The sequence below is a fragment of the Capra hircus genome, chromosome 4 (assembly GCF_001704415.2).
Source record: "Capra hircus breed San Clemente chromosome 4, ASM170441v1, whole genome shotgun sequence".
Lineage (NCBI taxonomy): Eukaryota > Metazoa > Chordata > Mammalia > Artiodactyla > Bovidae > Capra > Capra hircus.
In genome coordinates this window covers 78,408,940-78,433,282 of record NC_030811.1, presented here as the reverse complement: position 1 = coordinate 78,433,282, position 24,343 = coordinate 78,408,940, and the positions used below count along the sequence as shown (strand labels likewise).

The 24,343-nt window shown below is 35.4% G+C and overlaps 1 protein-coding gene across 2 annotated transcripts in view; it reads left to right on the top strand.

Moving 5' to 3' along the window:
* The window catches only part of MAGI2 (membrane associated guanylate kinase, WW and PDZ domain containing 2), a 1,495,474-nt gene that overhangs the window by 65,458 nt on the left and 1,405,673 nt on the right, over nucleotides 1-24,343 (top strand). The gene's annotated exons all lie outside the window — the stretch shown is intronic.

Here is a 24,343-nt window from a genome sequence, read left to right as displayed (position 1 = left end):
AATAGTCATAGGTATGAACATTGGGTCATGTGAGATTCATCATTGTGATTCCAAAGCAATTTCACTTTATACTATGATTATATTTTACAAATCACAGAATAATTTACCCATTTATATTTGTCAAATACATGCATGTATATGTTTGTCTTTTTCTTTAATAATCAATTTTTTAAACCAAGAAGCAAAACCATCTTAAAACTATTGGTATTACTGTGCCTTGGGGGAGGGGTGTCCAGATAGCTATAAGACCATAGGTATTTCAGAAAGCTGTTTTTACCATTTGTTTTCTATTTTTCTTTTTTCCTATCCCATGGCTCCCTACATCAGTCTTACATCTTAAGAGGTGCTCCTAGAAAATTGCAGTAATAACTGACTGAAAATTTAACTTCCTTTTCAACTCTCTTTTGAGACTTTTTTTTTATGTAATAGGCTGGATAATGTTCATTTCTCTTTTCTCCACAGCTCTTCACTCAGCGATTTACATATAATAGACACTTAATAATATTTGTCAAATGAGAAGAGATGAGAAAAAGACAAATGTAACAAGTCTTTATATAATGGAAAAACAGAAAATTCAGACCCTGAAAGATCTAGAGTTGATTATATTGCCTTTTTCAAGAACTCATTAGATATGAATATGATTTTTGATGTAAACTTTCAAAGTCTCCCTATTCAGTCTCCCAGTGTATAAAGAAATCTTCTAAATACAGCTCACAGTTTGCATTCTCCCTTTTTTCACTAACAGGCAGCTTTACAGAAAGCACAAGTCTAATTTCCCATGGTCTAGCTGTTAAAAATGTAGTTAAGGAAAATCTTCATTCTTATAAACTTACAACCGTCTGGCTATAATTGCACATTTTGATTGAAATAAGTTTAAAACTAGCACCTTTCCTATATAATAAACCTTCAACTATTCAAAGTCATTTAGAATGCTTTTCAGATCATGTATAATTATGCCTACAGTATCTTGTTATATTGTAATATGTTACTATTTATACTCTTTTCATTTTGCCTTTATTTAGATATATTAAATAAGTATTTATGATTTCCAGTTGTAAAAGAAATGCCATTATCAATACAAAAACGTCCTTTTAAAACTATATTCTTTCATAGAATTTGCACAGGAAATTTCAAGTTTCCTAAATTGTTACTAATTTTATTCATTCCAATGATTCCACACAGTCAAATGCCCACAGGACTGGGGAAAAACATAACTTACTTTCAAATAATATTATTTTGTAGCTTAAATTATTCTTATATTGTCATAAACTACAAAGTGCTCCATTTCTTTGCATGGTGATTATGAGGTCATTCTTGCTTTAGAGTGGAGCGCCCTAGAGGGTAATGTAATGTGTCTTTTATCAACACAAAGGATATTTTAGGCTCTCAAAAATGTTAGATCAGCCAATCATCAAGGATATTTTCTGTGACCCAGTTTACCTAAGTAATTTATATGGAAGTTAAAAGTTTAGTGTCTAAAATTACCTCTGATATTAAATCTGTTTTTAATTTGCTTTAGGTCCCATGGAACTCATTTTAAGTTCGGAGCTTCCACTGACTTAAAGGCCTAGGTGCCATGATGATCTCTATACAAATATAACAAGGAACATACTAGAGTTCTTGAGATATGGAGGGAAATACACAGTAACCACAGAGAAATCAACCAAGTTGGGGTAGTACTTGAACTTTTGTTTCTAATGGTGAAGCATTTAGTAATAAGTGTTAATAAATATTGCTATCTTTTTCTGAATTTGAAATCTGCGCAGTTTGGCCAATGCTGTCTGAACACCCTGTTCTTCCTTTCCTATTCAATTAAAATCCCGAGAGAAAAGCTTAAATTTTGACATGCAGAGAAAGATAATAAGATTCACTTATACACTTTTTGAATGATAACATTTTGAACTCCACTAGCCTTCTTCAAGCTAACCCCTAACATTTCATTACCTCCAGCAAAAGTACAAATGGAGGGCTACATGAGAAAACTCTAACTATTTTAGATTATATATCAATCTAACAAACTTTTAAATTATATGTGATCGATCTCCTGACTTAACAAATACAGTTTTGCAATGACTAGGAAGGAGAGTTTCGAATTTAGAATTTTCCGTCACCTTATAATTTTGTGCAAGAATCTAATCCCCTCTATTGGCCCATGACATGTCCATTTTCTCTTTTTATCCTGTTTCTACTTAGCACTAGAAAGGACCTTGCATGTAGTCACTTGGGAATATTAGCCTGCATGGCTAACCTCCAGCTATACTTCTAAACTCTGGCCAAATGCCTCCTCTGGTCTCCCTTGGGCCTAGGGGTGTGCACATGGATAATGAAATTCCCCTTAGGATCAGAATGGACCTAGGGAATATCCCTGAAAGTATTGTCAGGACCCCCTAGATAGAGAATTTTGTGAGTTCCTGGTGCCTAGAGGTAAAAGATCTGTGTAAAAGAATATGGGCTTTGAGTATGCAAGATCTTGGGGACTGGAAGAAGACTAGTGTCTATGGGTCTGGGATGGGGGACTCTCTTACTTGAGTCTGAATGATCTGGTTTTAAAAAAAAAATGTCCCCCAGAAGTTGTTCCTGGCAAATATACAAATGTGTGTGTGGAAGATAGAGTTGGCATTATGATTTCTGCAAAGAAAGTTATTTCTAACTTAAAAAAAAGTATCAGAGACAGAAATCAATGCACAAGCCTATGGACAGGGAGTGAGCTATTTGCTCTTTATCTTTTTTATCATTTACCTTGATCAAAGTCAAAGTTTACTGTTCATGAATAGTGGTATCAATAAGTCTGTAAAATAATTTATATGTTATTGGTAGAAGAATTGAGAACAAAACACATAGGTGTGTTCTTATTGAATGTTGTTTATCCAGTTGTTAGGGTCATAGAACTAGGCTTATCAGATAGTCTAATAAACAGGTAGCTGTGATTAGTTATTTAGGTAAACATAATATGGTCAACCCTGTATATGGGAGAGTTAAAGAGAGCTTTATTCAGTTCTCTTATTGGCCCGTGAAAATTCCTTTGACTTCCTGTCACCAGATTCCAGCAGGTGTCAAAGTGTTTCAAGTTTCTACATTTAATATAGAAGTTTTCATTTGTAGAAATTCATCTCATATACTGATTTATGTCAATGAAGTTGTTCATGTTTTGTATAATAGAACCATCTCTCTCAGATTTCATGTTGACTTAGCTCTACATTGTACTCACTTATATTTGAAAATATCTCTTTTTCAAAATTTTAATAGTCATCTAAAAATTGGTTAGATTAAATTTAAGATGACTTCGTGTGTGCTTAGGAAGTAGAACATGAGTTTAGATTTTGAAATTTTCATTTTTGGCAACCATAGAGCAGGATGTGGCCTAGTTTCAAATGTTTATTTGAAACAAAAATTTAACTGGAATTGAATACTGTGCTTTCTGGAAAGGATGCATAAATTTTTTGAGTGTGGTTAATTTTACACATAAAATATGTATTTCTACACTTCATCCAGAAGTTAATTTTTAATAATTTTGAGGGTTTACTATTGAGTGTTTTTTTTTTTAAGAAAGCAAGAAAGATTTTCTTCAAGGTGTGTGCAGTTTATATTTTCTATTATGGATGAAAATATTCATATATTCAGAAAACTAATAGTTGGCATATTGATTTATTAAATATTAAGAAAATATGCTCTAAATCTCCCGTTTTACATACTGTCAGTAAAGTTGACATAAATAGGAATCTCTAGTAAAAATTCAAGTAACGAATATATGAAGAGAAAAAACTTTTGAGCTACTCTTTGGAATGTAGTCTTTAGTTTTTCAGTCGCTAAACTGTCTCTGATTCTTTGCGACCCCATAAACTGCAACATGCCAGGCTTCTCTATCCTTCACTATCTCCTGGAATTGGCTCAGATTCGTTTCCATTGAGTTGATGATGATATCTAACCATCTCCTCTGCTGCCCTCTTTTCCTTTTGCCTTCAGTCTTTCCCAGCATCAGGTACTTTTCCTATGAGTTGGCTCTTTGCATTAGGTGGCCAAGTATTGAAGCTACAGCTTCAGCATCAGTCCTTTCAATGAATATTCAGAATTGATTTCCTTTAATATTGACTATAGTCTTTAGTGGAGAAACATTAATGTTTATCTTAATTTTAAATTATGCATTGACTCAGAGATAGCAATGAAAAATACTAGCAAAATTTTTGAGTGCTTACTATATGCATGTCTGTGTGTGTATTAGGCACTTTTCTAAGCACTTTATGTGCACTATCACATTTAATCTTCACAACAACCTCAATGAAATCAATGCCACTTTAATTCCTCCATTAGAAATAAGGCAACTGAGACCATTTTAATCCCTCTGTAACTAATGAGAAAACTGAGGCATGATCACACACTAGTATGTGGTGAAACTGAAATTTGAACCAGTCATTGATTTTTTTCACTTTGTCCTTGGAAACTTAGGGAATTTATAAAGCCTGGTAACCTGACACTGAAACCACTTTAAATATGCAGAAATAGTGAAAAGAATAGTAGCAGTTCATTTTAAAGTGTAATTTTGGATTTATAGAGAAGCACCAGACTTAGAAGAAGGAGACTAGCTTCTGGCCATAGTTTTGCCATTGACTGGCTGTAACCATCTCACACTTTGTGAGCTTCAGTTTCCTCATTTATAAAATATGAAGCATAAAGTCATTTCACTGAGTTTGTATGAAGACTAAATTAGTTATTATGTAATCTATTTTCTGTCTTTCAGATCTAATCCCTTGAATCTGTCACTTCCACTGTATAATCGTAAGGGATTTGATTTAGGTCATACCTGAGTGGTCTATTGGTTCTCCCTACTTTCTTCAATTTAAGTCTGAATTTGGCAATAAGGAGTTCATGGTCTGTGCCACAGTCAGCTCTTGTTTTTGCTGACTGTATAGAACTTCTTCATCTCTGGCTGCAAAGAGTATAATTAATCTGATTTCAGTATTGACCATCTGGTGATGTCCATGTGTAGAGTATTTTCTTGTGCTATTGGAAGAGGGTATTTGCTATGGCCAGTGCATTCTCTTGGAAAAATTCTATTAGCCTTTGCCCTGCTTTATTCTGTACTCCAAAGCCAAATTTGCCTGTTGCTCCAAGTATTTCTTGACTCCCTACTTTTGCATTCCAGTTCCCTATAATGAAAAGGATATCTTTTATGGCAGTTCTAGAAGGTCTTGAAGGTTTTTATAGAATTGTTAAGCTGTAGCTTCTTCAGCATTGCTGGTTAGGGGATAGGTTTCGATTACTGTGATATTGAATGGTTTGCCTTGGAAATGAACAGAAATCATTCTGTTGTTTTTGAGGTTGCATCAAAGTACTGCATTTTGAACTCTTTTGTTGACTATGATGGTTACTCCACTTCTTCTAAGGGATTCTTGCTCACAGTAGTATATATAATGGCCATCTGAATTAAATTCAAATCCTAAAAGATGATGCTGTGAAAGTGATGAACTCATATGCCAGCAAATTTGGAAAACTCAGCAGTGGCGGCAGGACAGAAAACGGACAGTTTTCATTCCAATCCCAAAGAAAGGCAATGCCAAAGAATGCTCAAACTACTGCACAATTGCCCTCAACTCACATGCTGGCAAAGGAACGCTCAAATTCTCCAAGCCAGGCTTCAGCAGTATGTGAAACATGAACTTCCAGATGTTTAAGCTGGATTTAGAAAAGGCAGAGGAGCCAAAGATCAAATTGCCAACATTTGTTGGATTGTTGAAAAAGCAAGAGAATTCCAGAAAAACATCTATTTCTGCTTTATTGACTGTTCCAAAGCCTTTGACTGTGTGGACTACAAGAAACTGTGGAAAATTCTGAAAGACCACCTTACCCGCCTCCTGAGAAATCTGTATGCTGTTCAGGAATCAACAGTTAGAACTGGACATGGATCTACAGTCTGATTCCAAATAGGGAAAGGAGTATGTCAAGGCTGTATATTGTCACCCTGCTTATTTAACTTATATGCAGGGTACATCATGAGAAATGCTGGGCTGGGTGAAGCACAAGCTGGAATCAAGATTGCTGGGAGAAATATCAATAACCTCAGATATGCAGATGACACCACCCTTATGGCAGAAAGTGAAGAAGAACTAAAGAGCCTCTTGATGAAAGTGAAAGAGGAGAGTAAAAAAGTTGGCTTAAAGTTGATGTATGGCAAAACCAATACAATATTGTAAATAATTAACCTCCAATTAAAATAAATAATTTATATAATAAAAATAAATAAAAAGCCTCTTGATAAAAAAAAAAAAAAGAAAACTAAGATCATGGCATCTGGTCCCATCACTTCATGGCAAATAGATGGGGAAACAGTGAAAACAATGACAGACTTTACTTTTTTGGGCTCCAAAATCACTACAGATGGTGACTGCAGCCACGAAATTAAAAGATGCTTGTTCCTTGGAAGAAAGGATATGACCAACCTAGACAGCATATTAAAAAGCAGAGACATGCCTTTGCCAGCCATGGTCCATCTAGTCAAAGCTATGGTTTTTCCAGTGGTCATGTATGGATGTGAGAGTTGAACATTAAAGAAAGCTGAGCACTGAAGAATTGATGCTTTTGAACTGTGGTGTTGGAGAAGACTCTTGAGAGTCCCTTGAACTGCAAGGAAATCCAACCAGTCCATCCTAAAGGAAATCAGTCCTGGGTGTTCATTGGAAGGACTGATGTTGAAGGTAAAACTCCAATACTTTGGCCACCTAATGCGAAGAGCTGACTCGTTTGAAAAGACCGTGATGCTGGGAAAGATTGAGGGCAGGAGGAAAAGGGTACGACAGAGGATTAGGTGTTTGGATGGCATCACCGACACAATGGACATGCCTTTGGATGAACTCCGGGAGTTGGTGATGGACAGGGAGGCTTGGTGTGCTGCAGTCCATGGGGTCACAAAGAGTCGAACATGACTGAGTGACTAAACTGAAACTGAAGAGAGTGTGTCACAAAGGAAAAATGCCTTTATGAGAGAGGTGCAAGTACATGAGTCCAGAGAAAAAAATATACTTAAAAGCACTAGGAATTATAATGTATATTATGACAAGGAAATACATAATTGTTCCAAATCAGCTAAGGAATACTACTTCAACCATTTCAGTTTGTATTGGGGAATTCTGTAGTGAAGCCACAGAGCAAGGATTTTATTGTGCTGCTGTTTCATACATTTATTCCTTTGAGTATATGTTAACTGTAAGCTATAAATTACTTGCTTTTGCAGATAGCTTTTGTAACTCTAAAGATGAAATGCAAACTCAGCACTATGACATTTTTTTTAAGGAATGATTTCACCTCAAAGTGTAATGGATTTCCTCTGCCAAAGTATTTATTTTTATATTCATGCATATATTTTAAGATGTATATGCTTTATTTTTAGATCTATACACACAATAAAGTGTTGAAACATGATTTCACCAATTCAGTAATAATACACACTTTGGTAAAATTATTGTTCTGCCGGTTTGCAATATATATAATTTTATGAGACTCTTTCTTCTTGTTCCCCTAGGCATGTCTGTTTATTGAACACAAGGATAGCAGACAAAAGGAGAGAGGAGAAAAAAACAGCCTTATATTGAGATAGTACAGTGTGGTTCACAAATACAAATTCATAATCTTTACTCTGTCTCTGACAGGCTTTATTAAACTCACATGTATTTTCCTATTTTTCTCATTGGATCCAGTAGAATTGGACTACAGTATCCTTCTGATGGTTTTTAATATATAATTAAATAGATTAAGACTAAATGGGCCTTATACTATCTTTTTTAAGAACTGTAATTGATAGATATATAGCCAACTTTGGTCCTATAGGTAATAGATAATTAGAAAAGTTTGATTAATTAATTTTTATGTAGATCATTTTCAGGTAAGTGCTTAATACTTGCTGCAGTCTTCACTTTAAGACTGTATTTGCTGTTTTCTTTTTAAATAATGTAATTTGCTAAAGAATACAGAAAAAACATAGCCTCAGTGGTGGAATATTAAGGTCCTTCAAAGAGTTGAGTTCTTAAAATAGAGCATAATCTACCAATTAACCAAGAGACACATAGAGAGACTCTTGCAAATAAGATTTCTCCTAGAAGCATTCCAGGCGCCATAGTAGCTTTTCCATTGTGGGTCTAGAATGTGTGTTTACAATAGTATCAGTTCAGTTCAGTTCAGTTGCTCAGTCGTGTCCAACTCTGCGACCCCATGAATCGCAGCACGCCAGGCCTCCCTGTCCATCACCAACTCCCAGAGTTCACCCAAACTTATGTCCATCAAGTCAGTGATGCCATCCAGCCATCTCATCCTCGGTCGTCCCCTTCTCCTCCTGCCTCCAGTCCCTCCCAGCATCAGAGTCTTTACCAATGAGTCAGCTGTTCGTATGAGGTGGCCAAAGTATTGGAGTTTCAGATTTAGCATCAGTCCTTCCAAAGAACACACAGGACTGATGTCCTTCAGAATGGACTGGTTGGATCTCCTTGCAGTCCAAGGGACTCTCAAGAGTCTTCTCCAACACCACAGTTCAAAAGCATCAATTCTTCGGCACTCAGCTTTCTTCACAGTCCAACTCTCACATCCATACATGACCACCAGAAAAACCATAGCCTTGACTAGACGGACCTTTGTTGACAAAGTAATGTCTCTGCTTTTCAATATGCTATCTGCCGCTGTTAAGTCGCTTCAGTCGTGTCCAACTCTGTGTGACCCCATAGACAGCAGCCCACCAGGCTCCCCCATCCCTGGGATTCTCCAGGCAAGAACACTGGAGTGGGTTGCCATTTCCTTCTCCAATGCATGAACATGAAAAGTCAAAGTGAAGTCGCTCAGTCGTGTCTGACTCTTAGCGACCCCATGGACTGCAGCCCACCAGGCTCCTCCATCCATGGGATTTTCCAGGCAAGAGTACTGGAGTGGGGTGCCATTTCCTTCTCCAATGCATGAACGTGAAAAGTCAAAGTGAAGTCGCTCAGTCGTGTCTGACTCTTAGCGACCCCATGGACTGCAGCCTACCAGGCTCCTCCATCCATGGAATTTTCCAGGCAAGAGTACTGGAGTGGGGTGCCATTGCCTTCTCCTTCAATATGCTATCTAGGTTGGTCATAACTTTCCTTCCAAGGAGTAAGCGTCTTTTAATTTCATGGCTGCAGTCACCATCTGCAGTGATTTTGGAGCCCCCCCCAAATAAACTCTGCCACTGTTTCCATTGTTTCCCCATCTATTTCCCATGAAGTGATGGGACCAGATGCCATGATCTTCATTTTCTGAATGTTGAGCTTTAAGCCAACTTTTTCACTCCCCTCTTTCACTTTCATCAAGAGGCTTTTTAGTTCCTCTTCACTTTCTGCCATAAGGATGGTGTCATCTGCATATCTGAGGTTATTGTTATTTCCTCCAGCAATCTTGATTCCAGTTTGTGCTTCTTCCAGCCCAGCATTTCTCATGATGTACTCTGCATATAAGTTAAATAAGCAGGGTGACAATATACAGCCTTTTCCTTTTTGGAACCTTTTCCTATTTGGAACTCCTTTTGGTACTCCTTTTCCTATTTGGAACCAGTCTGTTGTTCCATGTCCAGTTCGAACTGTTGCTTCCTGACCTGCATGTAGGTTTCTCAAGAGGCAGGTCAGGTGGTCTGGTATTCCCATCTCTTTCAGAATTTTCCACAGTTGTCGTGATCCACACAGTTAATGGCTTTGGCATAGTCAATAAAACAGAAATAGATGTTTTTCTGGAACTCTCTTCCTTTTTCCATGATCCAGCGGATGTTAACAATTTGATCTCTGGTTCCTCTGCCTTTTCTAAAACCAGCTTGAACATCTGGAAGTTCATGGTTCACGTATTGCTGAAGCCTGGCTTGGAGAATTTTGAGCATTACTGTTCCTAATCTTTAGCCAGTCAGAAGGCTGTTCTTTACAGCCTTGACAGTCATCCTGTTCAACCTAACATCTGCTAGGAAATAAACCTCCAGACCTACAGGTATTGAAATAATGCAATCAGATAAATGGAGCAGACTCCTGATTCAGTGATTTTGAATTAGATTGTATATGAAAAATAGGAAGCATTTTGTGAGTTCTGTTAAGAGATAAGGAATTTTTTTAACTTGGAATATCTCTGATAATTTAGGGGTTTTAGATAAAGAGATTTTTACTGAGTTCTAAGGTAATAACAAAGTATATTTTTAAAGAGTTTTACCTTTGCATCTGTTGTTGTTGTTCAGTCTCTGAGTCGTGTCTGACTCTTTGTGACCCCATCAACTGCAGCACACCAGGCTTCACTGTCCTTTACTATTCCCCTGGAGCTTGTTCAAACTCATGTCCATTGAGTCAGTGATGCCATCCAACCATTTTGTCCTCTGTCGCTTCCTTCTCCTCCTGCCCTCAATCTTTCGCAGCATCAGGGTCTTTTCCAAGGAGTTGGCTCTTCTCATCAGGTGGCCAAAGTATTGGAGCTTCAGCTTTAACCTCAGTCCTTCTAATGAGTGTTCAGGATCGATTTACTTTAGGATTGACTAGTTTTATCCCCTTGAAGTCCAAGGGATTCTCAAGAGTCCTCTCCAGCTCCACAATTCAAAAGCATCAATTCTATGGCACTCAGCCATCTTTACACATCTCACACATGTGTACATGACTATTGGAAAAAATCATACCTTTGACTATACAGACCTTTGTTGGCAAAGTGATGTCTTTGCTTTTTAGTATACTGTTTAGGTTTGTCATAGCTTTTCTTCCAAGGAGCAAGCATCTTTTAATTTTGTAGCTTCAATCACTGTCCACTTTCCACCTGCAATTTTCTTGATAATATTAAGTCCTTTGAATGAGAAAATTTTGTCAGGAAAAAAAATCTGATAGCCTCAGTCCTTTAGATTAAAAGTTTAAATGAGTTAATAGATACCCTATATTTATATTTCACAACCACTTGAAAACAGATGGTAAACATGAATTTTCCATCAGTGAGATTTCTGGATGGTAGAAAGGATTTTACTGGTATGGAAATAATTGGTTTAGGTTTAGGGAACACTACTTCCTCACCTGATGAATTAATCATTGATGAAAGACAGTACTACAGAATTTTTATCTGAAGCTTATGTTGTTCAATTATACTTGGCTCCTTTTCATCAGGGAACTCACAGGCTAGAGTGATATTGACAGATTTGAGGTTTTATCTCAGGACAAGCCACTCATAAGCACCAGGAGCCCACTGAATATGAGATTACAGACTTCTTTGCAGCCAGTAAAATGCAAGAGGAAATTTGGGCCTTGAGACAGAAAATGAAGGGACTAAAGATGGGAATTGAGACACAGACCAAATAAGAATTGTTGGTGCTCTATACTAAACTTCTAAGAAATAAGACACTGGTGTAAAAACTAAGTTCTTACTTTTGTGGTCTGCTTGGAGTCACTTCTACATAAGAAAATAGTAGATTGAAATCTGTAGCTCTGTTTGCAATTATAGATTATTTTTAAATTAAATGTGTTGGCTTAAAGTTCCTGTGTCAGAATTCTAATTAGATATTGTTGAGGGAAGATATTTGAATTCAGATGGAGCTTATAGACTTTATTTCACTGCCATGACTTATAAGTTGTACTGGTAACCACAGTACATTTGATCACAGTCAAAATGGAGATAAATTTAGAAAATCATGTGACTGTAGCCTCACACAGAACAGTTTAGTGACTATTTCTCACACTAAAATGCATGTATTAAAAAGAAAACAAAGCAAAGTAAAAGTCACGTGGACAAAAATGCATGACAGTAATTTTCTGTTGTGATAGGGAAGGATATTCTGAGCATAAAAATAGAGGAAAATATTAGGAGGAGGGGAATTTCAAATATTTGATTATCTAAAATTTTGAAGCGACATATAAAAATGTAAAACATTTTATGTAAAGTAGCATAAATGACATCCTGAAATAAATCTTTGTAATAAATATGATAGCTTGAAAGCTAAATAAAACCTTAATATGTGGTGAATACTTTTAAATTGCAAAAAGATAGAAACCCCACTAAGGTCAAGAGTGGAAGAGAATGAGTGAAAGCCGTAAAGACACAACTCAAAGGGACTGAAAAATGATTTTTCAAATTAGCAAACAAAGAATTGTTAATAAAATCAAGTGTGTGAGATCATTATTACTTGTCAAATTACAAAAGATCAAGATGTGTAAAGTGCTAAATTGTGATTGTAGTATGGAAGAACAAGGCACACAGACATAAACTCCAGGGAGGGAGTATAAAGCAATTTTTGGAAATCACTGTAAAGATATTCACATTTTTTAACCCAATAACCTCAAATCTAGGAAGCTGACTTATGTAGTCAGAAATGTACATAAATAGTGATATAAAACTATTGCAGTAAAAGGCTAGTATCAATATAAATCTTAATAACAGGAGGGAGTTAAATAGTGGTGTATTAAAACAGGAAATTTTAAGCAACTATTACAAATAATAATTCTAAAGATCATTTAATGACATGAAACTATGGTCCTTTTTGTGAAAGCAGAATAAAATCTGTTATATCAATTTTATTTTTAACATGTATAAGCATGTATATAATCTATATATTTGTACTTACAGATACTAAAATAAAGTAAGCAGGAATTATAATTGATAACTCTTGAAAAGTGTATCATATGGATCAGTGTTATAATTTCCAAATTTAATAAAACTCATATATTGGTGTTATAATTCAAAAAGCATTATTAGAAGAATAAGCAATATTTTATTTACATCTTTAATAGGGCATAAATAAATCACTTTAATTCACATTCTAATTTCTATCACTTTTGAAAGTTTTCACAAATATAATTTAAATTCTTACAATGCACTTAAAAGATAGTAACTTTCAAAGTGTCCTACTTAGTGGATATGGAATGTTGACTGTATCTTCCAGGTCAATGCTGTCAGTTTTAAGAAGTATAATGTATATGAATCATATGAATAATATCTATTAAAAAGTAAGCATTTTGGAAATAATTTTCATTGGGCCCTAAAATTACCACTTCTTTTGTTTCATAGATTTTTCACTAATGTCAAATTCTATGTGTTAGAGATTTTACTTTTTTTCCTATCCAGTAGTAACTGGTTAATATGTTCTTTCCAAACCTACGAGATATTAATTATCATAATTGTGATTAATTCTTAATTTCAAATTGGAATTGTGTATAGTCACAGGGAGCTTCATGCAATGGTGCAGAGTCTGTTTTCCTTAGCAACAGTCTTTCTCAATAACTGAATTATATTGAGTGTCATCTAAAGAATGAACTCAAGGACATCAGAACAAATACTCCCTTAAATTTTGGATCCTAAGCACATTACTTGCTTCTTCCTAGCCAGGTAGATTTTCTTGGTCAACAGGCAGTTCTCCCCTAGATGACTCAGGAACTGATTTCTTTCTTTTCTATGGCTCTGCCACCACTAGAGTTTCTTTTTTTCCCTGTATCCATCAGGTAGTTGGAAAAAGAAAGCATGAGATTGGGAGACAGTTTCTAAGATCACAGCCTGGAAGTGACAGGCCAAATCACATGACTGAACCTATCTATAAGGGGTATTGGCAAAGTGTAATCTAGTTGCGTGCCCAGGAAAGAAAGGAAGTAGATTTTTGGTGAAAGCTAGCAATCTATTATAATTCTAGTTGCTGTGCTAAATGATAGGATAGCACAGATGAATGATGCAAGCCTTTAGACTCTAGATTACTCCCAGTCTCATACGATAGAGACATCTGCTGCTGCTGCTGCTGCTAAGTTGCTTCAGTCGTGTCCGACTCTGTGCCACCCCACAGATGGCAGCCCACCAGGCTCCCCCGTCCCTGGGATTCTCCAGGCAAGAACACTGGAGTGGGTTGCCATTTCCTCCTTCAATGCAGGAAAGTGAAAAGCGAGAGCGAGACATCTAAGTATGTATAATTCCAATGGAAACGATCAATAGATACCTCTGTACAGGCTTTTCTATAGATCAGTACCTATAGATTCATGCTTTAATCTATATTTAGACAGTCTTCTTTGTTTGTTCATTCAGCAGTCTCTTCACATTGAGTAGCTGCTCTACAGTATATGAAGGAAAGAGTGGAGAAAAAACACTTGCATCCATGAAAGAAATACAATTTAACTGCACATAACATAGAATCATGCGCCTGATTTTATACTGATGTTTGTATCTGTATGTCCTGCAGAAGCTGGAAATAATGTAATGTTTATAACATGTCAAAATGATCTTAATAAAAGAAACTAATGTAAATAGAACCTTGATGGGATTGCAGAACTTTGGATTTTTAAAGATGAGGATGGGAGATGGCATTCGAAACATGAGGAATCATCTGAATGAGTGTACATTGTACAGTATTGGCACAGAGCTCTTTGGGGGATGGAGATGTCAAATCATAGGACATGTTCATCAGAATGTGTTCCTGTACCTCTGTGTTATGCTTGAATGATGAAATTTTAGTGTTTTACCACTGCCTGTTTTCAGATAGCAGTCATAAGCCTTCAAAAACCGTAATTTTATACTGTTTCATAATCATTATCAAATTTTCTGTCAAAATTCTATATCTTCCCCTGATTATATTATTTCACACAGTTCCTATTTTATGTTCATTATATAATTACTTGAATTTTTGTTTAACAGCTATTTTCTTTTCCTTTTATCCAAGATAAGTTTCTTAAATACTGTATCTCACTTTTACATTTATTTCTGAAAAAAGATGGCCTTCTCTATCTACTTAACCTTTATTATTTTCTTTAAACTTTGGGCAGATTTTTATAATCTACTCAGAGAACCTGGGACAGTTGATTGCAATGGCATTTTTTTCAAGTAAATATTATCAAACCTAAGAAGATAATATATATGCCCCTGAGAGTACTATACCTATGACATGTTTTTCTTAAAATTTCACTTTACTATCTTTTCATAAAATGAAGTGGTAGAAATTAAAATCATAAGTTCAAAAGAATTTATATTTTTAATACTATATGTCATTCAAAAGACTTGTCTTTATAGTCTGAAAGAAGTTTAATATTTTAAACTTTAATGTTTTATTGGGGGACCTCAGAAATTTAGTTTGCTTCCATTCGAGAAAAATAAAGCCAATGAGAAGTGAGAAAGAACTGTTTTGAGAGTGTATAGATGACAACTGTCTAACATTAAAAACAAACACTGCCATTTTAAGCTGTTCTATTTCAGCTAGATCAGCATGATTGCCGTTTGTAGAATAAAGAATTGGGGCATGGTAGGGCCTCAGTAAGCAGGCTGTGCAGAGGGCTGGCTGTGTGTATGAGACATTCTCGTCTGCTGCTTGAAATGCATTATCTGCCAGGGACATATTCCAAGACCCCTCGTGGATGCCTTAAACCACTAATAGTACCAAACTATGTCTGTCCTAAGTGAAAGAGGAGAGTGAAATAGATGGCTTAATACTCAACATTCAAACAATGAAGATCATGGCATCTGGCTCCATCATTTTATGGCAATTCAATGGGGAAACAGTGGAAATAGTGACTTTATTTGAGGGGGGGCTCCAAAGTCACTGCAGATGGTGACTGCAGCCATGAAATTAAAAGACTCTTGCTCCTTGGAAGAAAAGCTATGACAAGCCTAGACAGCATATTAAAAAGCAGAGATGTTACTTTGCCAACAAAGGTCTGTCTAATCAAAGCTATAGTTTTCCCAGTAGTCATGTATGGATGTAAGAGTTGGACTATAAAGAAAGCTGAGCGCCGAAGAATTGACACTTTTGACCTGTGGTGTGGAGAAGACTCTTGAGAGTCCCTCGGACTGCAAGGAGATCCAACCAGTCCATCCTAAAGGCAGTCGGTCCTGAATATTCATTGGAAGGACTGATGCTGAAACTGCAGTACTTTTGCCACCTGATGAGAACTGACTCATTTGAAAAACCCTGATGCTGGGAAAGATTGAAAGCAGGAGGAGAGGGGATGACAGAGGGTGCGATGGTTGGACGGCATCATCGACTCAATGGACATGAGTTTGAGCAAGCTCAGGGACTTGGTGATGGACAGGGAAGCTTTGCATGCTGCAGTCCGTGGGGTCACAAAGAGTCAGATGTGACAGAACTGAACTGAACTGATGTGTGTCCTAGACATACATACCTATGGTAAAGTTTGATTTCTAGATTGGCCACGGTAAGAAAATATCCTGGCGTCACTACTCTTGCATTTTGGTATCATTGTTAAGTAACGTAACAGTTACTTGAACAATTGATATAACACAAACTGCTAATAAGTGACTAGAAAGCAGTATAAGCTGGACAAATGGATAGCTCACATTTCAAGAGGGACAGGATGGGACTGCTCAAGATTTCATCATGCTGCTTGAACGGCATGCAGTTTAAAGCTTATAAATTCTTTATTTCTGGAATTTCCCACTGAATATTCTGAACAGTGGTTGACCTAGGTAGCTGAAACTGCAGATAAGGAAGGGATAACTGTACCCACTTTATAGTTTACTGGTACACTGAAAACTGTTTGTTCTCTATACTGTTAATATGTATCTTGGTACAGGCTTTGATTCATGGTATTGGGCTTCTCAGGAGGTGCTAGTGGTAAAGAACCCGCCTGCCAATGTAGGAGACATAAGAGATGCAAGTTTTATCCCTCGGTCAGGAAGATCCCATGGAGGATGGCATAGCCATCCACTTCAGTATTCTTGTCTGGAGAATCCCCATGGAAAGAGGAGCCTGGTGGGCTACAGTCCATGGGGTCTAAAAGAGTCGGACACGACTAAAAAAATAACAGGTTACCACATTTATAGTATTACAAGGACATCTTATCAACCAAGAAATCTATTAACTCACTCTTATTTCTACCTGCATATAGCATTTTTAAGAGACAATCTGCATATCAAATCATCCAAGTACATGGAGGCAGTGCAGGCATTTTTTCCAGTGAAGGTCAGTGTAGATCACAAGGGGTATAAGCATGGGGACCTGACATTGTTAGCTCTCATCTCAGGAGAGCTTACCCATGTTGGGCATACCGGAACTAGACTCAAATCTGTGTCTAACTCCAGGGAGTGAGTCTACAGAGAACCAGACGAGGCCCTTGGCACCTCCTCCCCATTTTCATTCTGGTCTGGAGAACAAGTATGCAGCTCTAAGTCTCAGTAAAGAATTCTTATATAACAATGACTTGAGAGGTAGCTCAAACATGCAGGTTGGGCAGACACAGTAGGAGTGGTAAGTAAGATAGCTCCAACTTGATGATCATTAGCTCTTTGTCAAGCTGGACACACAAAAAAAATGATCCCATGTAAAGGCCATGCTCCAGAGAGGACAACCAGGCCAACTCTGTTTTCATTATGCTTCAGGAGAAGCAGAGGCTTAAAGTTGCATCGCTGACATTTGCATCATTTTGTGAAATCAGGCACTGACAATATTTTTGTCAACAGTGAAATGTGGCTAGGTAAAATACTTTTCAGGCATTCAACTTTTCAGGGAAATGGAACAGGGAGTTCAAATAACAAAATGCCATTAAATATGTCTTAGAAAGTAAATTATGTATAACTGATTCAGTTTGATGTACACTTGAAACTAACACAACATTGTAAGTCAACTATACTTCAATAAAGATTTTTTTAAATAAGAAGATAAATTGTTTATTAGTGTGAAAAAATAGTGAGATTTCTAAGAAAATGAAACAAACTTCCACATGTGGCAAGAAATTTACTTCCAAATGTTAATTAATATACTGAAATTTACATAATTATGTTTATTATAGGTACATAAGAATGAAAATAGTCTTTTCTGGGTTTTTTTCTAGCTATATTTTAATTTATTATGAAAAATCTCTTATAGTATTAGTTTACTATTCTAGTATAGCCATATCAAAGGATAATTAAAACATTATAGAATTCTGATTTTTCTGAAAATTATGAAATGATTTTGTTTTACCCAGATGAATCATGGCATAAAAAGGAGATGAATGGGAAAGCTAATTTAAAGAAAAAAAGCTTTATAAGAATCTTCTTTTTTCCTTAAACATTGGGTTCTTATTTGGTAATTACTGTTTTAGTTATACATCTTGTCTGATGCAAAGTTCTTAGGTGTTACTGGAGCCTATTATTACTGGATTCTACCATTTAAGTCTTTATAATAGATCCACAAAATGGGAAAATACACCTTTGCTGCCATTTAATAAAACAGATTTGAACTTCCAGCACACTTCACAGTAATTTAAAGATTATGGTCAAGTTTCCAGCCAAGCAGATACTGGAAACAGATGTTAGTAGCAAAAAAAAAAAAAAAGCTTTCTTTTTTGCTTTAATGAAAGCAAATCTATTCTCTATCTTCATTTGTGTCTCTCTGTTGTGATGCATGAGAGTAAAGGGAAGAAAATTGTCATCAAATTCTAGTAAAATATTTGTGTTCAGTCTTGCTTCTATCATCCATTGTATTGGGTCTCTCAGCTCATCCTAAGAGGACTACTCAGCATGACCCTCCTCATTCCTGATTTGGTAAGGTATTTATTTATGGGTTTTAAAAAGTTATACTTCTTGAATGTAGAAAGTTAGAATCAAATATTGGTATGGTTTGTTTAAAAATAGAAAATTGAGTAAAAGTGATTACTTTTATTAGAGTGCTTTTTATTTTCCACTTTATTTAAACTACTTCTTTTCCAAAAATTTTGTGGGAAGCCCAAGTTGCCCATAGTTAATAATGAAGTCTAAAGCTAGAATATATTTTCTGTATGTCTTTTTGTTCTCTTTTTAGTTTATTTTGAATCCTTGTGTATTTTCCTGTTGGCCATAATGAGACTACGTTTCAAAATATTACATAACCTAGGTTTGCAAAATTTATCAAGTATTTCTTTAAGCCAGCTCTCCCTATTTCCTCTAAGTAAAGAAAAGAACCTTGTTTGCATTCCTTTCTCATACTATCTGAGGCATTTGTGCCTTATTCTGGTATCTTTATTAATTAACTCATTCATTTAGAAAATCAACTCAGACATCTCATCTTCTTGTTGTTTTGAGGTCTTCCAAATTCCTTTGTGTGAAAAGTGTCAAAGATGAACAGCAGCCCTACGAAAATTGTACAAGGTATTAATATAATATTATGTATGTACCTCTTCTGGGCTCTGAAATCACTGTGGATGGTAACTGCAGCCATGAAGTTAGAAGACAATTGCTTCTTGGTAGTAAAGCTGTGACAAACCTGGACAGTGTATTAAAAAGCAAAGACATCACTTTGCTGACAATGGCCATATAGTCAAGGCTGGTATCTTTCCAGTAGTCATGTACAGATGTGAGAGCTGGACCAAAAAGAAGGCAGAAAGTCGAAGAATTGATGCTTTCAAACTGTGGCACTGAAGAAGACTCCTGAGAGTCCCTTGGACAGCAAGGAGATCAAATCAGTCAATCTTAAAGGAAATCAACCCTGAATACTCATTGGAAGGACTGATTTTAAAGTTGAAGTTCCAATACCTTGGCCAACTGATGCAAATAGCCGACTTAGTGGAAAAAACCTTGATACTGGGAAAGATTGAAGGCAGAAGGAGAAGAGGGTGACAGAGGATGAGACGGTTGGATGGCATCACTAATTCAATGGACAGGAACTTCGGCAAACTTCGGAAGATGGTAAAGGACAGGGAAGCCTGGTGTGCTGCAGTCCATGGGGTCAAAAAAGGCTGGACATGACTGAGGGACTGAACAACAACAACAAATGTATGTACCTACATTTCCTGTGTTAAGTATCATGCTTTCCTCACATCAGGATGTTTGGCAAATTTCAGATACTATGAATTGGGCTGTTTATTCTGGGCAATGAGTCCCTGAACAACTGAGATCTAGGAACCCAGAATAGAAAATGTGGTGTAGGTCATTATACACAGTATAGTATGGTTCTTTCTATCAGTCCAAGGTGGAGAATTTGGAAGCATCTGTCCTTAAACATCTCTTATATGGAATGTTTCCCTTGCCAAGGTTTTAATCCTTTTTACCAAGACTTCCTTGGCATGAATTATACCTTGAGTTTGTGAAACTTATGCTTTGAGGTATAGGAAGGGTAGATTGCACTAAGCTTTGCCCTAAGATGAAAGTCTTTATAGATGGTGCTTTGATTTAGCTGTTGCCATGTATCTTAGTTATAAAAAGCTTATTTCTCTAGTTCCTCTCAGAATTCTCTGCCTTTTCTTTTTTTAAAAAAAATGTTTCATTTATTTTCCAAACACTTTCATTTTATGTTTATAAGGCTCATCTTCTTTTAAACATTTTTATTACAGTATAATTGACTTACAATGTTGATAATTTCTGCTTTACAGCAAAGTGAATGTTATATATATATATATATATATATATATATATATATAACTCTTTTTTTAGATTCTTTTTTAGATTCGTTTCCCACATAGGTCATAACAGAATATTGAGAAGTGTTCCCTGTGCTATACAGTAGGTCTTTATTAGTTATCTATTTTATATAGAGTGATGTGTCTGTGTCAATCCCAGACTCCCAGTTTATTCCCCTAACCCCATTTTCCCACCTGATAACCATAAGTTTGTTTTCTACATCTGTGACTCTATTTCTGTTTTGTAAATAAGCTCATTTGTACCATTTTTCTTTTAGATTACACATATAAGAAATATCATATGGTATTTATCTTTCTCTGTCTTGACTTACTTCACTCAGTATGACAATCTCTTGGTCCATCCATGTTGCTGTAAATTACTTTATGTCATTTTTTATGGCTGAATAATATTCCAGTGTATGTATGTACCTCATCTTTATCCATTCCTTTAAGTTAATTCCATGTCCTGGCTATTGTAAACAGTGCTCGAACGAACATTTGAATTACGGTTTTTTTCTGGATAAATGCCCAGGAGTGGAATTGCAGGGTCATAATATAGGTCTATTTTTAGTTAGTCTTTTTTTTTTTTTTTAAAGGAACCTCTGTACTATTCTCCATAATGGCTGTACAAATTTACATTTCCACTAACAGTCTAGGAGGGTTCCCTTTACTCTTTACCCTCTCCTTCATGTGTTGTTTATAGATTTTTGGTGATGGTCATTCTGACATTATGAGGTACTAGCTCTTTGTAGTTTTGATTTTCATTTCTCTAATAATTAGTGATGTTGAGCATCACTAATCTCATGTACTTTGTGGCCATCTGTAGATTTCCTTTGTTGATTGAGTTGTTTGGTTGGTTGGTTGTTTGTTTTTGATATTGAGCTGTTTGAGCTGTTTTTATATTTTGGAGATTAATCTCTTATCAGTCACTTTATTTCCAAATCTTTTCTCCCATTGCAAGATAAATTAACAAATGAAAATGTCTTTTCATTTTGTTTATGGTTTCTTCTGCTGTGGAAAAGCTTTTAAATTTAATAAGGTCCCATTTATTTAATTTTGTTTTTATTTTCATTAATCTAGGAGGTGGATCAAAAAAGTTCTTGCTGTGATTTATGTCAAAGTGTTCTGCCTATGTTTTCCTCTAAGAGTTTTATAGTATCCAGCCTTACATTTAAGTCTTTAATCCATTTTTTGAGTTTATTTTTTGTGTATGGTGTTAGAAAGAGTTCTAATTTTATCTGTTTACATTTAGTTGTCCAGTTTTCCCAGCACCACTTATTGAAGAGATTGTCATTTCTCCATTTTGTATTCTTGCCTCCTTTTTCTTAGATTAGGTAACCATAGGTGCTTAGGTTTATCTGTGGACTTTTTATCCTATTCCATTGATCTATAGTTCTATTTTTGTGCCTGTATCACACTGTTTTATTTACTGTAGCTTTGTAGTGTAGTCTGAAGTCAGGGAGCTTGATATCTCCAGTTCCATTTTTTCTTCTCAAGATTGCTTTGGCTATTTGGAGTCTTTGTGTCTCCATATAAATTTAAAATTTTTTTGTTATAATTATGTGAAATTATTTTCTAATTTCTAACAAATTTGTTAACATATTTTCTAATTTTATTCTAATTCTCTTCCTTTTCTTGACAATCTTCAATATCTTCAGGGTCTCATGTAGAAAAATAAATCTTTCTTGATTTAATTTTTGACTGCAATTCATGACTGAATAAGTAGGTTCGGAATAAGTAGGTTTGCAGCTATTGATTCCTTTACTGTTTCATTCAGCCAAGACATCCATTTTTTTCATTGGGTGTATTATGCCATTTTATCTACAAAATTCTAAAACTTTTCATGTAGAGAAAACCATACCTGGAATGAATCATGCAGAGTTTTTCTATCTTTGAAGACAAGGACACCGGTCCTAAAGACTCTGTTCTGCCTGGCACCTTCCATTCACATACAGGGAAATATAAAGTGATGTCTGAATTTCTGACAAGCATCCTAGAATTTAAAATTCAAGAAAGTTTTATTTCTTTCAAGCTACATTATTATAAGGTTTTATACTTATTATAATAATGCTACCATTGCTACAGTCCTCTTTTGAAGTTATTATTCTTTTATATTTTTAGGCATGATTTTTTTTTTAATGATTCAGTTTATGTGGTTTATAAGGTTGAATCTGATTTGATTTCAAAACATATACCAGAAATTACTTTTTTGGCTAAGACTCTGATATTAGCATGCTTATTATTTTTCTCATTTGCCTTCTTCATAAAAGTGAAATGTAGAATGTGCACTGCATGACCTCTTAGTCTGTGAAACTGTTTGCCTGTCTGTAAGAGTTATTATTAAGTCAAAAGATGAGGCAGATTCTGACTAAATATTCTTATTATAGAATAAAAATTATTGTCTTAATTGTATTTGCATATTTTATCTTACCATAATTTTAGTATTTTCCTTTGAAAATGAATTAACTCTTTAATGCCCAAGTAAGCATAAGTTTACTGTCTAATGCACTAAGAACAACTGACTTGATAAAAGTCTCATGTTGTGTAGTTGTCATTTTTAGATGAAAATAAACTCAGTTTGCAGTTTTATAAGTACAGACATATGTTGAACTTTCTGTTTTGTTCTGTTTTCATGGGTGCTGTGCTTAGTCGCTCAGTTGCATCTGACTGTTTGTGACCCCATGGACTTTAGCATGTCAGGCTCCTCAGTCCATGAGGATTCTCCAGGCAAGAATACTGGAGTGGGTTGTCATGCCCTCCTCCTGGGGATCTTCCCAACCCAGTGACAGAACCAAGGCCTCCCACATTGCAGGCAGATCCTTTACCACCGCAGCCACCAGGGAAGCCCGTATTAATGGTTATTTGTATATAGTTCTTAATTGAGATATTACTATAATTTGAACCTAATTGAATAAGCTTAACTTATGATAGCTTTTATTTGACTCAATTGATAGCTTGGGCCTTCATCAACAATAAGGCATAGAAGTTGAGGAGCTATGTCTGCATATTTTAGCAAATTGAATGTTGCAAGGAAAAAAAATGGATGATCTGAATAACAGATAATTATATCAGAACCCAAGGGAAAACTGATTATGGACTAAATCTAGAAATGAAAGTAGACTGGATTCTAATTTCGTAAGTAATCTCAAATTGTATCTTTCTATGTATAATATCACTGAATGAATGGCAATACTATTAGTTTAGAGAAAAGTTACCATTATTAGTTCTTTTCTACAATAATATTTTATGTTAAATGATATAAACAATTCATATAAAAATGTTCAAAATTTATAAATTAGATATTTTTTCTTTTTTTATTGAAGTATAGTTGATTTACAGTGTTCTGCCATTCTCTGCTATACAGCAGTATGACTCTGGAATAGATGTATATAAATTCTTTTTTATATTATTTTCCATTATGGTTTATCACAGGATATTGAGTATAATTCCCTGTGCTATATATTAAGACTTTATTGTTTATCCATTCTAAGTATAATAATTTTCATCTACCAACCCCAAATTCCCATTTGTGCCATATTTTAGATTCCGCATATAAATGATACTATATGGTATTTTCTTTATCTTTGTGACTTATTTTACTTAGTATGATAATCTCTACTTTTATCCACCTTGCTGCAAATAGCATTATTTTGTTCATTTTATGGCTTAGTTTTCTATTGTATCTGTGTAGCACATTTTTATCCATTCATCTGTTGATGGACATTTAGTTGTTTCCATTTTGGCTATTGTGAATACTGTTGCTATGAATATAGGAGTACACGTATCTTCTTGAATTATAGTTTTGTCCAGGTATATTCTGAAGAGTGGAATTGCTGGATTGTATGGTAATTGTAGTTTTAGTTTTCTTAGGGAACCTCCATACTGTTTTCCATAGTGTCTGTACCAACTTACATTCCCATCAACACTGTAAGAGGGTTCCCTTTTCTCCAAACTCTCTCCAGCATGTCATTTGTAGACTTTTTAATGATGGACATTCTGATCATTGTGAGGTGGTACCTCATTGTAGTTTTGATTTCCATTTCTCTAACGATTAGTGACGTTTA